Below are 16,082 nucleotides of genomic sequence, written 5' to 3'. Positions count from 1 at the left end.
TTTCTTTTTTTTTATAAATGAAGTCTTTATGACGTCATGGACATGCTCACGTTTATCTTTTATTTTTCTTTTTTTTCGTAAATGAAGTCTTTATGACGTCATGGACACGCTCACGTTTATCTTTTACTTTCTTTTTTTTCATAAATGAAGTCATGAAAGTAATCATCTGTCACTCCGTGTTTTACGTCACCCTGGGCAGGTCATCGAGAGAGACAAGTACACCCCAGCACACCAGCACACCTCGACTCCTACACCTAGCTAGTCATAAAGCCCCAGTGACGGTAGCGTATGTCGAGCCTTTGAGCAGGTCTTCTACGGGTAGCAACACCCAGCAGATTATCTGCTGTATAGCCTTTCAGCAGGTGTCTACGGGTTACACCTTTCAGCAGGTGTGTACGGGTTACACCTTTCAGCAGGTGTCTAGGTTACACCTTTCAACAGGCTATCTGCTGTTACACTTTTGAGCAGGTTATCTTTGGGTTACACCTTTCAGCAGATGTCTACGGGTTACACCTTTCAGCAGGTGTGTACGGGTTACACCTTTCAGCAGGTGTCTACAGGTTACACCATTCAACAGGTGTCTACAGGTTATACCATTCAGCAGGTTAGCTGTGGGTTACACCTCCCAGTCCTGAGGTGTTACGTCAGGGTGGGTCATCTTCAAACCCCGTGGCTTTTATGACTCCACGTCCTTGGGAAGTTAATAGCTCAGTGTCATTACCTCACCTACTGACAATTTAGCCTTCAAGTGACATCTAATTCCATTCATTGGGGGTGGGAAGGGGGTTTCTACATGACCTGGTGTGTGTGTGAGTGAGGGTGTGGGTGAGGGTGAGTGAGGGTGTGTGTGGGTGTGTGTAAGTAGAGTGCAAATGACTCCTGCGTGAGTCATTTGTCAGCACTTAAAGGAACTTGGCACACGAGGGGGTAATTACAATGGGGGAGGACGGTAGTAAGTGCTCCTCTCATGCAACGCCCTCCCAGACGTGCCAAGCCACTGAAGTAAAGTTAAGCTACAAATATTGATCCGGCGGAGGGGAGAAGCTGAGCTCAAACAATTGCGAGCAGAGTCGATATGTCTAAATTTTTTTGTCTTCTTATTGGCTTAGCGTGTTGTGCGCCAGCGCTAATGTTGCTTCGCCAAGTTAAAGTAGCTTATTTAGTCTTCTTTAGAATTCAGAAGTTGTTGGCGTCTTCCGCAGCAGAAAAGGATAATTAATATAATGATTTATCCTTTTTCTTTTTTTAAATTTCTTCTTTTAAGACTGATGGGCCTGACGTATTTCGGTGTAAGAATATTAGAATGGAAGCGTTTCATGACGGAATAGAGACGGGACTTGGCACCATCCCAATGACCATAACCTGATTTATTACTTACGACTTATCATTTATCATTAAAGATTTTTACGAGCACGTAAGTGCAATTTCGGCGCAAGCGAACGATCGTTTTGACGCAGAATTTTCAGGGGGGGGGGGGGGTGAATCATCCGTAGCTCACGTAGTGATTAACGAAAAAAAAAAAGAAAATGAAATAATTCTGACACAAATAATAAAGTCTCTTGATATCGTACTGATATCCAAGAGCCCATTACATTCTGTTACAGTTTAACGTTGCGTGTCAACGTGGAAGAGCGTAATGTACGCGGTGTAAGTCACATTAGTCACCCGGAGAAAACTAACACGTCTGCCTAATCAATCCCTCCCTCCCACCAGCAAACCCGAGGGACTCTTGCCTAGGGAGCAGCCAGCCACGGGTGCGGGGGTTGGTTCTGTCCTTTCCCAAAGGGATTCTCGAACGCCGAGAGCGTGCTTGGCGGATTTATTGGCGGATTTGCCATCGGCGAAGACTAGCTCCTTTGTGTTAGCTGGCACCTGAAGGCTCGACCTCGCTCTAGGGGTGGACGAACGACCATACACTTCGCCATTCCAAGGTCGACCAGTCCGCCTCCCTCACCATTCATTACCTCCCCTATGGTCGTAATCTGTTGCCTAGTGTTCGTGAGTGTGAGGTTAAGTGGTCAGATCCATCCTCATCCCCGATCCAGCACGAAACATGACAAGGGAAAGGCGCTCAGTGTTTTGAAGGAACTGGCCAACCCTTGTCCTCCTCCATTCTGTCGCGAAGGACTTCATTCTTCAGTTGACTAGATTCGGCAGAGCACTGGCCTACAGTCCTGATCACGGGGTCAGTCAGGGCTCTTTCTTCGATGCTTACTTTGTGCCCCGAGTGCAGAAGACGCGGGTACTGAGAGCCACAGCTGCAAGCAACATTGGCCATCGCCTCATCTCTTTGTCACCAGCCGGGAATACGACTCTTATACCCATGCTGGGGGCTTCACATTATTTACTACACATCGCCTGTACATTTCCCGCATGTCTCCCGCATTTCACAAGACCTGAATGGGTTCTCGACATCCTACACTCCCGCCTAATGGGCCAATGAGAAAGTAACTACCCATTCGCTGTGACTGAGGATAAAGACGCTCACAGAAGTAATTAAGAAGGAAACGACATGTCAAATAATGTCCCGAGACAAACAATTGTCCCTCCAACTCTTTTAGTCTGTTGCGCCAATTTAATCTTACAAGGGAAGGTTGTCTGTTTATCCAAGCGAGAATGAACCCAGCCAGCCTTCCGGGTCAGGCAGTTTGTCTCCTCAAACGATTGTGATGAAGCAGAGAGTAAACTGGAGTCTTCATGAATAATTCATCCTTGCAGATCGCCACCAAAAATACGCAAAGGAGAACGTTTATTAATCTCAGTAACCAGAGTGTCGTTTATCCTTTCAGTTATCAGACGAGTATATGAATGTCATAAATGTACTAGAATTATGAAATGGACCAAAATGAAACGAAAATACCTGGATCTTAATGCAAGTAAAGTACTCATGCACTGAGGAAAATACCCATTGTTGAAAATGACGTGAAAAAAGAAGTTGCATGCAATATGTCCCAGTACTAAGACTCATTTCCCTGTATATACCTTGAAATAAGACACAAAATTAGCAACGTTAATGGGGTAAAAGTACCTGGTTTCATCAGGCTCCAAGAGATGTGAAGCATTTTTATATAAAAAAAGAGAATTATTTCTTATTGAGGATGGAGACCTAAGACGGATGAAGAAAAGAACCAATGTTATCTCAAAACCAGCCTGGAAGACTCGGGAGAACACAAGAACTTAATTTTTCTTAAAAAAAACAAAGAATAAAAACTAAACTAATGGGGAGTAAAAAGAAAGGATTAAGATCGTCAGGAACTCGTGAAAACACAAGAGGAAATTTTGAAAAAGAATCTCATAAGACACTGTAAACTCAATGTAAACTCAAATTGAAAAGAAAATACCTTGAACGTTTTGAAATAACCTCCTAACCACATCCTAAACTCACAAGGGAATTCTTCAAGCATGTAAGACAACGAAAGAACGTATGGGAATCCAGTGGGACCACTGATAACCCCAGCAGTGGTCAGTCAGCTGATAACAGCAAGAAAATGACCTTCGTACTCAGGTCAGTCCTTCACCTCTCGTCTACATGGCCGAGGAGGAATCACACATCCCATTCACGGAGGAACCGTACATCCCAGTGGGTGTCTTTAGGGACTGACGACGGGAAATTTAAGGTAATGGAAATAAAAAGAAAAGATACCAGAAATACGGACCTAAAATACTTAAAGGAACCCAAACCAATGAGCTGGGACTTGATAACCTTGAAGGAAGTCAGACGACAAGTGACATTTCCCCACAAACAAAAATCTAGACTAAATCACTTACAGAAGATAAAGTGCCTAAAGATTACAGACTAGAACAGGAATGGATGAAGGCAAGCAGGTATGAATATGTACATAGCATATGTATATGTCTGTGTGTGTATGTATATTTATGTATATGTGCGTACATGGACGTTTATGTATATGTGTATATGAGTAGATGGGCCATTCTTCGTCTGTTCCCTGGCGCTACCTCGCTGACGCGGGAAACAGTGATTATGTAGAATAAACATAATAAATGATATATATATGTACATATACAGGCATTCTTAGGCCACTGTTTTGGCGTTTTCTCACATAATTGATAACCTTCGCTTCTCGCAGTAGTCCTGTCATTAAGACAAAGCTGTATAATAACCCAGGTCTAAGGCGAACGTCCACACGAAACCTCGTGAGGCAAAGCCGAAGAAAAACAGAAGTGGCGGCCCTTCTCTGTGTTCGTCCTGTGGCTCACAAGTTTGGCTGGCGTGCGTGTCAACATAATAAGTGTGGCCCCGGAGGCCGTCCTGGGTTTGGAAGGCTTGGAGGGAGTTGGGCCGAGAGGGGAAGGGAAGGTGGTCAGAGACAGTCAACAAACGAGAGCTCTGCCCGGACTGCCCGGCCGGTGTTGGAGAGAGAGAGAGAGAGAGAGAGAGAGAGAGAGAGAGAGAGAGAGAGAGAGAGAGAGAGAGAGAGAGAGAGAATGAATGTCCTGAGCTATAGGGACAAGCATGCTGGAAAATATTTACCCCTGCGAGATAATCCTCCGTGGATCAAACGTGCCCGAGGCTCTCCTAGGAGAAGAAAGGACCAAGTGGCTGAAGAACTGGCCCAGGATTTAGGTATGGGAGACACAAATGCTGGTGACGAGAAAGTGGATCGTACTTGTTAGCTTTGGTGACCTCCAGAACTATAACTAGAGTGAGGAAGTCAACATGTTTGCTCCAAAGAGAGGGATTGAATGCTGAGAAAACTATTGAGGCGAATGGACCAATACGCACCAACAATCGTTCCAGATGTATTAGGATGTAAGACGATGTGCTATATCATATATTCCTATATAGTCTGCATTCTTTTTTTCTTTTACGTTAAAACGCCACGAAAAAAAGCATTTGGGAATCAAATCCTATGTAGATAATCATCATGTACTTAAATCGTTCACATGTCAAAGAAATTACTTAAGATTCCGTTAGATTTAAGGTATTCGTTTTATCATTATGGTCAAAAACAGGAAATCTTTAAAGGAATTCTCAAGAGAAACTAATATCATAAGAGCTGTAACCGTAAGCATTGCTGCCCGAATCCTGTTTGAGGCAGTCGGTCCACAGACAGCCTAGTTGTTCATCCTCCCTCTTGGGTTTGGTCGATAAATTAGGTACCTGGCTTAGGATATATATATATATATATATATATATATATATATATATATATATATATATATATATATATATATATATATATATATATATATATATGAGTCCACGGGGAAAATGAAACACGATAAGTTCCCAAGTGCATTTTCGTGTAATGATCACATCATCAGGGAGATACAAGAAAGAAATATAAGTCAGCTGATATACAACGAAGAAACGTAGCTAGGACGTCTCTTCGTTGTATATCAGCTGACATATTTCTTTCTTGTATCTCTCCTGATGATGTGATTATTACACGAAAGTGCACTTGGGAACTTATCGTGTTTCATTTTCCCCATGAACTCATAAGAATATAGTTGATCACGCGCAAAATTGTGATCCTTTCCAATATATATATATATATATATATATATATATATATATATATATATATATATATATATATATATATATATATATATATATATATATATATATAGCGTTAATGATATCGCCTTCATTAAGGCATTCAGTTACCCCTGCAGTCTCAGCTAACATTAAAAAGTAATCTGGTTACAAAGTGTCGTGGAATGTAGAAGACATACGTATAAAGGAGGAGTGTGTCCTGGAGAACGTCACATGTCTTCTCTCACCTTTCTTGACGTACCTTCAGGATCGTGCCAGAATCTCGGCTTAAGAAGTCCCCAGTTGGCCAGGCGGCTTCCCTCGGTATGTTACTGAGAAATATTTTCGGTGCATTATATATATATATATATAAATGTGAATAAGAGCAAGGTTATTAGGTACAGTAGGGTTGAGGGTCAAGTCAATTGGGAGGTGAGTTTGAATGGTGAAAAACTGGAGGAAGTGAAGTGTTTTAGATATCTGGGAGTGGATCTGTCAGCGGATGGAACCATGGAAGCGGAAGTGGATCATAGGGTGGGGGAGGGGGCGAAAATTTTGGGAGCCTTGAAAAATGTGTGGAAGTCGAGAACATTATCCCGGAAAGCAAAAATGGGTATGTTTGAAGGAATAGTAGTTCCAACAATGTTGTATGGTTGCGAGGCGTGGGCTATGGATAGAGTTGTGCGCAGGAGGATGGATGTGCTGGAAATGAGATGTTTGAGGACAATGTGTGGTGTGAGGTGGTTTGATCGAGTAAGTAACGTAAGGGTAAGAGAGATGTGTGGAAATAAAAAGAGCGTGGTTGAGAGAGCAGAAGAGGGTGTTTTAAAATGGTTTGGGCACATGGAGAGAATGAGTGAGGAAAGATTGACCAAGAGGATATATGTGTCGGAGGTGGAGGGAACGAGGAGAAGAGGGAGACCAAATTGGAGGTGGAAAGATGGAGTGAAAAAGATTTTGTGTGATCGGGGCCTGAACATGCAGGAGGGTGAAAGGAGGGCAAGGAATAGAGTGAATTGGAGCGATGTGGTATACAGGGGTTGACGTGCTGTCAGTGGATTGAATCAAGGCATGTGAAGCGTCCGGGGTAAACCATGGAAAGCTGTGTAGGTATGTATATTTGTGTGTGTGGACGTGTGTATGTACATGTGTATGGGGGGGGTTGGGCCATTTCTTTCGTCTGTTTCCTTGCGCTACCTCGCAAACGCGGGAGACAGCGACAAAGTAAAAAAAAAAAAAAAAAAAAAAAAAAAAAAAATATATATATATATATATATATATATATATATATATATATATATATATTTCTTTTTTTTTCATACTATTCGCCATTTCCCGCGTTAGCGAGGTAGCTTTAGGAACAGAGGACTTAGCCTTTGAGGGAAATCCCCACTTGGCCCCCTTCTCTGTTCCTTCCTTTGGAAAATCAAAAATGAGAGGGGAGGATTTCCAGCCCCCCGCTCCCATATATATATATATATATATATATATATATATATATATATATATATATATATATATATATATATATATATATATATATATATGTATGTATATATGTAGATATGAGTGTTACCGGTCTCCTTCTGCAGGAGGTTACTCAGCGAGTGAAATATCACCTTTGGCGAGGCTGTACCACTGGGAGTACTGGCTCGTCAAAGAGCTGATCACTTCAAAGGAGTCTACATCATCCTGTCGATGTACTATCCTCCAGCGTATAACCTAGCCATAGACCATCAGGTCTCCTGTTGTCTGCCTTTCCCATACGTCACCGCGTAAACCCTTGGTCACTCGCCTCCTGGGCCATCACTTGGCTCTCTTGCCTTTGTACAAGTCTACGGTGACGTCTTCTCTCATTTCACTAATTTGCTGAGCGTAGGAGTACGTACGTTACCTGCCGAAGTAATCGACGACCTGTGGAAATGATTGTGTCATCAACTCCCTTTGTTGACTGAGAGTAAACCAGTGAATCTCACAGTAAGAGTCCAGTGCACCTACACGCTACCCAGGGTTCCTTCTCTGTATAATCCTCTTCTTACTCTCATCACCTCATCTACACCGGCTGCTATCCAAGCACCTTCGTCCAACAACGGGCCTTGAACGTCTTCCTGTGGCACAACCTCCGCTTCGACATCCTACCACACCAGTGCAGTATGCCGGTACAATTTGTTTTCCTGTGCAGAGGGGAAACACCCATAGGGCATGTCAGAATTTGCTGGCCTCAGGACCTAACCAACCTCGTCGTGAGCACCACAAGACCTTTTCTTTTTCAGTTGGAGACAAAGACGTAGTTTTTTAGCGTTTGTGCTACTCACACCAACGAAAATTCTTCCGGAACTGATGCCTATATGTGTTCCGATGCCCCTTAGATAGACTGGCTCTGACGTGGGCCACATGTATAGTGAGAGGGTGCTGACCGATCTTGGAGTTATCCTGATCACGTGTAGGAGGCGCTGATGATTCCTCAGTCGATGGATATCACGTCACTTGAGGTTGACGGCCTTTAATGACCCTTGCAGTTGATGACCTTAGAGCACAACGAGCCAGCCAGCCAGCCAGCCTAGCCTAGCCTGGACTGTAGCTTGAATCTGTGAGTGATCAGAGGGGGGGTCTATAGTCCGGCAAGACGCAAGTTCTTTTTATTTCAGAAAACTAAGCTCGAGCGTAGGAGATGAGGGAGACGGTCTCTCAGGTGTTCGGCAAGAAGATATTGTTGTTGGATGCACCTCTAAAGTCCCCATCAACGTAGACTGTCGCTTCCAATATACTTTTTTTTTCATTGCTAATATCTACAACACTTGCCACCTACCATCCTTGACCTGGCCATTATCCTGCTGTTCGCATCGCTCAAGCATGATGGCAGTCAGTATGACAAATTTGTTCAGCACACATCATCAGTGCAAAGAAGAATCAGAATGAAATAGGAACTGGAGCTTGCCCACAACCTTGACCCACATACGTACGCACGAGAAGTGTGTCACATATCGTGCGGGAGTTTACGAGCGTGGCAGTGTAATGATATACCCAGAACCGTGACGCTGTTCTCCTGGGACGCGGTACTATTGTCGGCACTGGAGCTTCGACACTACTGTTGGTGCTACTGTTGCCAGCACTGGAGCCCCGGGACTACCGTTGGTGCTACTGTTGCCAGCACTGGAGCCCCGGGACTACCGTTGGTGCTACTGTTACGAGCACTGGAGCCCCGGGACTACCGTAGATGCTACTGTTGCCAGCACTGGAGCCTGGAGATTACCGTTGGTGCTACTGTTGCCAGCACTGGAGCCTGGAGATTACCGGTGGTGCTACTCTTGTCAGCACTGGAGCCCCGGGACTACCGTTGGTGCTACTGTTACCAGCACTGGAGCCCCGGGACTACCGTTGGTGCTACTGTTGCCAGCACTGGAGCCCCGGGACTACCGTAGATGCTACTGTTGCCAGCGCTGGAGCCCCGGGACTACCGTAGATGCTACTGTTGCCAGCACTGGAGCCTGGAGACTACCTTTGGTGCTACTGTTGCAAGCACTGGAGCCCCGGGACTACCGTTGGTGCTACTGTTGCCAGCACTGGAGCCTGGAGATTACCGGTGGTGCTACTCTTGTCAGCACTGGAGCCCCGGGACTACCGTTGGTGCTACTGTTGCCAGCACTGGAGCCCCGGGACTACCGTTGGTGCTACTGTTGCCAGCACTGGAGCCCCGGGACTACCGTAGATGCTACTGTTGCCAGCACTGGAGCCCCGGGACTACCGTAGATGCTACTGTTGCCAGCACTGGAGCCTGGAGACTACCTTTGGTGCTACTGTTGCAAGCACTGGAGCCCCGGGACTACCGTTGGTGCTACTGTTGCCAGCACTGGAGCCCCGGGACTACCGTAGATGCTACTGGTTGCCAGCACTGGAGCCTGGAGACTACCGTTGATGCTATGGTTGCCAGCACTGGAGCCTGGAGACTACCGTTGGTGCTACTGTTGCAAGCACTGGAGCCCCGGGACTACCGTTGGTGCTACTGTTGCCAGCACTGGAGCCCCGGGACTACCGTAGATGCTACTGTTGCCAGCACTGGAGCCTGGAGATTACCGTTGGTGCTACTGTTGCCAGCACTGGAGCCCTAACACCAGGATTGATGGCCTAGTACACACCTTGGTCGGGTACATGACGACTGGCTCACATGTTTGCTGTACTGTGACGCCGTACCTGCCCTTGAACAGAAATTACGAGCCTATTTAAGGAGGCGCCAGTGCGTCGTCCTGCAAAGAATGTCTTCCTTGTCTCTAACTCAAACTTCTCCTCTTCAGTGTTGGAGGTAAATTGTGCCCAAGTGGGAGGGGAGTGTTGACACAGCGTCATGCGAGCCTCCTCCTCCTCCTTTAACTCCCTCCCCCCAGCAAGAGGGCCTCCCCTACTCACAACTCACTGCCGAAGCTTCCCCCCCGTGTCAAAGAATTCCCATAATGTGTCTTGCATGCCATTCGATATTACATGTGAAGGTGTGTGTGTGTGTGTGTGTGTGTGTGTGTGTGTGTGTAAGGAACGGGGTGGAGGGCACGAGTGCAACGTGAATGATAGACTGAGAGTTCTATAAAGGTGTCAAAGACGGACATTACTTCATCAGCGGGTGTCGGGCTCCTGCCCAGAATGGTAGAGGTGCGGCTGGGGCTGCTGCAGACCAGGTGTGTCAATGGCCTGGTGTGCGAGTCGAGGATTTTGTTCAATTACAGAGCACAGACCCCCAGCCACCACCTGCTGTGGAGGAGTTGCGGACCACCAGCCCCATCTGCGGCGGTAGAGTTGCAGACCCTACCCCCACCTGCGGCGGGAGAGTGCAAACTCGCTGCCCCATCTGCGGCAGGCATGGGGGGACGTTCCTCTTCAGGTCACAACCACCTTCTGTAGACCACCAGCCCCATCTGCGGCGGTAGAGTTGCAGACCCTACCCCCACCTGCGGCGGGAGAGTGCAAACTCGCTGCCCCATCTGCGGCAGGCATGGGGGGGAAGTTCGTCTACAGGTCACAACCAGGTCACAGCCACCTTCTTTGCCAATACGACACAAGGACCTCATCACGAGTGCTGATGAGCTGCCGCTCGCTGTTTACCGAGTCATGTGACCCCTCACAACTCCTTGCTACCCCCCACGTACTACGTGTGAGTCATAACGTATGCGAATACAGGAATTATGAAATGCGTAAATATGTCGAGCAAGACTTCATAACGCCCCTTGTTGTACGTGCCTGTTGCACTATAACGCCAGAACTGGATGTTGAACTGCTATTTGTGATTACGATTTACGTGTTGCGGGGAGGGAGTTTTAAGCTAGTTTTGTCCCGTCTCTTAACTTTGTGTATATGTACCATGTCTTTACTCCTGTGTCAGTATACACACATACATACATACGCCCCAGCCTAGGCCAATGGGTGTGTGTGTGTGTGTGTGTGTGTGTGTGTGTGTGTGTGTGTGTAATAAGCCATGAGTGCCAATAGTCATTACGGTCCAGTGGTGTCACACGTCAAGTGGTCGCCTGCTTGCTTGCGTCATGCTGGACCCTGGGATATCATCCTCTCTCTCCTCCTCCTCCTCCTCCTCCTCCTCCTCCACCCTCCTGGGCAGCAGGGGTCACACCCGTAATCACAGACCGGTTCATAATTAATGGAGACTTAACCTGGAGGTATGTTATCCTAGGGGTGGAGGTTGTGGTGTGTGTGTGTGTGTGTGTGTGTGCCAGGAGCAGCACTCAAGCTACTCCGTCCGCTTGGCACTCAGCTGCTGGACGAAATTACCACCTTGGACGGCGCTGACCTTGGAGGGGGAGTGTCGTCAATTTAGCATTAGCACCACCAAAGCAACAGTTGCCTGTGCATACATCGTTGACGGAGAATGGATTATCCTTGTAAGACCGCGGCTCCTCTCCCTCCCAAAGGGGTTCCCGTGTCTGATGATTGCACAGCCAACCTTTATTTCCCACGAGATCTCCTGAGCTATTCCGAAGGAAGAAAATCACTTTCGCTCCAGTTTTCATCCAGAATGATAGAAGCCTTTGTTAGAGCAGGGTACGTGTATATTCTCAATAGTTTCTACTCTTTTAAGTAAAACTAAGATCATTCCTGGGATCTGCGTTGATGCCAGACGAATACTGTTCGTCGAAATTCGAAATATTCGGTATAAAGCACCTAATGCAGTCTCCAAGCACACACTGTGCAAGAGGCCAGCAGATCTCGTACTGGTGCAGCGATTAGATCTTGAAATGCAATCATTCGAGCGCTGTCGTACGTGCATCTCGCCTGGGGTACTTTTGTGACACCCGACTTCGAAGTCTTTGGCCACACTTCACTGTCTTATATCTAATTGGTTTGAATATAGGGTTTGAACCCTCGTCTATGCTTCCCTGTGCCACTGTTATTTTTTGAGTCTTTCCTTCAGTGGTGTCCACCTTCTTCTGTGTTAAGTTTGCTAACGTCACCATATGGAGAGTATTTCCCCCCCCCCCCCTCTTTCCCATTGCTTTCCATAGGAGGGATGAGACGCAGGAATCACTGCTTCGTAACGAATCTTTTCGCCTCTTGTATTCACATGGTCACAGCTCTGACGCGGGTGAGGGAGGGACGTATTCAGTAGACATGATTCCAGAAAATATCCATTTTCGTTTACATTTCCCACCCTGTCACGATACACTGGAGGAGCGGACGACAGCGTAATCAAGGGACACGTCTGGTGAACGTCCTGGTACGCGTCTTAAGTCCCTAAGTCCCGGTACACACACACACACACACACACACACACACACACACACACATGTTCGAAGCTGTGACGAACCTTGTTGTCTTCGCCTGTCCGAACACAGGACGCGGCACGGCTTCGAACGGTCGTGTTCACAGGACTTTTGGACGAGGCTGTACTTTTAAAAACTTCAGGTTAGCCAACGTGTGACTCCTGCAGTCACATTGCTTCGTGATATACACAGCTGTTTTTACTATAACATACGACGATGACCTTTGAAAAGATAATGGTAAAGATACATAAAACTTAGAATAATGAAGGGAGACACTAGATCGTTTTGCTGTGGGTGATTCGTCATACTTTTCTGTATTGAATATAGACATTAAGTGTGTTGTGAGAGCTGCAGCCACATTCCTGCTTGGCATTATTCCAACGCCTTACTGGTTGAGGAAGCCACGCAACTCCCACCAGCAACTTTGAAATTCAACGTACGTACACAGTGCGTTCTTGCATTACATATTTCCTTCTACGATCTTTATGTCGCGTTCACCACAAGCGGGAGCACACAACCCCAGTTCTCCAGACTCGGAGGGAAGTAGTTGCTCTCATGAGTCAGTCAGCGGTAACGAGAGAGAGAGAGAGAGAGAGAGAGAGAGAGAGAGAGAGAGAGAGAGAGAGAGAGAGAGAGAGAGAGAGAGAGAGAGAGAGCAGCCAAAGGTGATAGCAGTGCCCAGAGTGCGTGACACTAACCAGGTACCGTAGCACTGTCTTCGGACCGTGGCACTTCCCGGGGTACATAACATTACCTAAGCACCGTGGCAGTGCCTTTGGGCCTTGGCAATGTCCCGAGACCGTGGCAGTGCCTAGGGTACGTGACACTACCCAAGTATCGTGTTACTGCCTTGGGACAGTGGCGCTGCCAAGGGACCTTGTCAGTGTCCGGGATTCGTGACACTACTCAGTTACCGTGGCACTGTCATGGGACTGTGACACTGCCCAAGTACTGCTGTAATGTCCGGGGTGCGCGACAGTACCCAGGTATTGTGGCACGGCCCAGGGACCGTGGCAGTGCCAAAGTTGCGTGACGCTAACCAGTTACCGTGGCACTGTCTTGGAACCGTGGCACTGCCCAGGAACCGTTGTAATGTCCAGGGTGCGAGACACTCACTATCCAAGTAGGTGAAAAATTCTTCGGGGGAAAAAATAATAATGCAAAGTTCGAATAACGAGAGGAGATAACATGGTTATATAGCCTCTTAGGAAAGACGTCAAGAAACACGTTAATGACACAAGATAGAGAGGATGAATGGCATCACCTGGGTCAATGTGGAGACCAACGTAGAGATTCAGAAAGTAATAGAGAAAGTTTAAGAGACTTGGATTCTGTCTCCCCACACGAGCGTAGACGACGTCCTCTCTCTTTCCCGCACACGAGCACAGCCGACCGACCAGCAGTACACACAAGCACAACCGGCGGACCAGCAGTGCACACAAGCACAGCCGGCGGACCAGCAGTGCACACAAGCACAGCCGGCGGACCACCAGTGCACACGAGCACAGCCGTCTCAAGACTCACAGCAAAGCTCATGCACTCGCACGCTCCGACACCCCTCAGTGCATACGACGCTGCCACAAGGGTCGTGTGTGTGTGTGTGTGTGTGTGTGTGTGTGTGTGTGTGTGTGTGACGTCGCAGTCACACGGCCTGCGACCGCCGTATACACACGCACGTGCACACCGTATGTGCTGTTGAGACATTACAGGCACGACTGCACGTGGTAACACACGATGTCACACCGTTACAAACGGTAATAATGTTGGCACACATGACTTATGATAACACATCTACATGGTTACTAGTGATGACATATACATTGACTGCAACACATATATAAATTCAAAAGGTTAGAAACTCTTGCCTATATTTACCGAGTATATATATATATATATATATATATATATATATATATATATATATATATATATATATATATATATATATATATATATATATATATATATGTATATATATATATATATATATATATATATATATATATATATATATATATATATATATATATATATATATATATATATATATATTCTTACCATCACATGGGAATAGAGATTCCCTTCTCATTATCATACATCTTATTCAAGCTCTCAGGTAAGAGGTAGACTGTCTGGCCCGCATTGTGAGGAAGGTGAATGTACCTGGGACCTGGTGGGTGGGTGGTTGGATGGAAGGAGTGGGGGAGAGGTGGAGGTTGAAGACAGCTGGGTCCTAGCAGCTAGGGGTGAAGACGTCTGGGTCGTGGTGACTGAGGGAGAAAATAGCTGGGTCCTGGAGGCTGAGGGAGTGAAACATAGCTGGGTCTTGGTGGCTGAGGGTGAAGATAGCTGGGTCATGGTGGCTGAGAGTGAAGATATAGTCCTTGTTGCCAGGTATGAAGATTTTGCTGGGACTCGGTACTGGCTCGAGGTGGAGATGGTTAGGTCCTGGTTGCTCGAGTGGGAGGAGGACTGATAGTTGCTGACTGTGGGAGATGAGGGAACCTGAGCCCTAGTTGTTGGGGGGGTAAGGACATCTGGGTCCTGGCTGTGGTGTGTGTGTGTGTGGGAGGAGGAGGACTGTGTCTGGCTCCTTGTGGGAGATGAGGGAACCTGAGCCCTAGTTGTTGGGGGGGTAAGGACATCTGGGTCCTGGCTGTGGTGTGTGTGTGTGTGGGAGGAGGAGGACTGTGTCTGGCTCCTTGTGGGAGATGAGGGAACCTGAGCCCTAGTTGTTGGGGGGGTAAGGACATCTGGGTCCTGGCTGTGGTGTGTGTGTGTGTGGGAGGAGGAGGAGGACTGTGTCTGTCTCCTTGTGTTGGGTGGGGGATACGTGGCTTTGCCTGCGGGGCAGAGGGGAACAAAGGCTCGGCGGCTGTGTGCACCGACGTCATGCCTCAGGCCCGCCACACTCTGCCATCCCGGAGGGCGAGGGAGGGTTGACAGTTCCCCCATGGAGAAGGTGGGTGGGGAAGGACTGTCCCCTGTGGAGGAAAGTGCCTCCCTTGGGGGAAGGGGAGCTCAACTCCTTAGAAGAGGACGTCTTCCTCAGGGGAAGGGTAAACCCATCCACACACGGAAAGGGTAGCTCCAACTTCTGAGGGACGGGGTACTTCCCCTGGAGGAGGGGAGAACCTGTCCTTGAGGGAACCTGAAAGGTAGGAACCCCTCCTCCTGATGAGGGGGGATACCACACCCTGAGCGGAGGGGGCTCCTCCTCCTCCTCCTTAGGGAAAAGGGGCCACCATTTCATAGTCGACATTATTGAGTTTCAGCCTCTGTTGTCCCTGGGCCGCTAGTTGACCTCCTCTATCAGCACTCTTACCAACATCATCATCACACCTTCTATCGTCCCCAGCTTCATCGCCTTCAAGCAGTACACCTTACAGCCTTCATCACCATTATGAGGGACTCAAGAGCCTTCATCATCATCGCCATTATTACCATCATCGACAACCCTCCCATTACACTTACCATTACTGTAACCTCTTCCCTCACTAGACCCATCACTATAATCTACACCATCAACAGCCATCATTATCAACACCAACAGCACTGTCATCATCGAAAGAACCGTCTACAGAGCCAAGTGAAGCGGTGAATGCGTGTCATTCTGATCAAGAAGTGTTCGAATCTTGTCAAGACCATGACCAGGTCCGCCCACACTCCTCTACTCTTCCAGCGACTCAGGCGATGCCAGGCTCTTGCTTAGGTCTATCAGCTAGTGTGAGGGACGAACGCATGACTGTGGCCGGATTTACGTCTTCCAGAAGTCGAGTTCGCGGATCTCTCTCTCTCTCTCTCTCTCTCTCTCTCTCTCT

The 16,082-nt window shown here is 47.3% G+C and overlaps 1 protein-coding gene across 1 annotated transcript in view; it reads right to left on the bottom strand.

Annotated features, from left to right (window-relative positions):
• LOC139756943 (sushi, von Willebrand factor type A, EGF and pentraxin domain-containing protein 1-like) overlaps nucleotides 1-16,082 on the bottom strand; it is a 194,148-nt gene that overhangs the window by 51,378 nt on the left and 126,688 nt on the right. The window lies entirely within an intron of this gene.

The sequence above is a fragment of the Panulirus ornatus genome, chromosome 23 (genome assembly GCF_036320965.1).
Source record: "Panulirus ornatus isolate Po-2019 chromosome 23, ASM3632096v1, whole genome shotgun sequence".
NCBI lineage: Eukaryota > Metazoa > Arthropoda > Malacostraca > Decapoda > Palinuridae > Panulirus > Panulirus ornatus.
The sequence above is the reverse complement of the archived record's forward strand: the minus strand, read 5'-3'. Positions and strand labels throughout refer to the sequence as shown.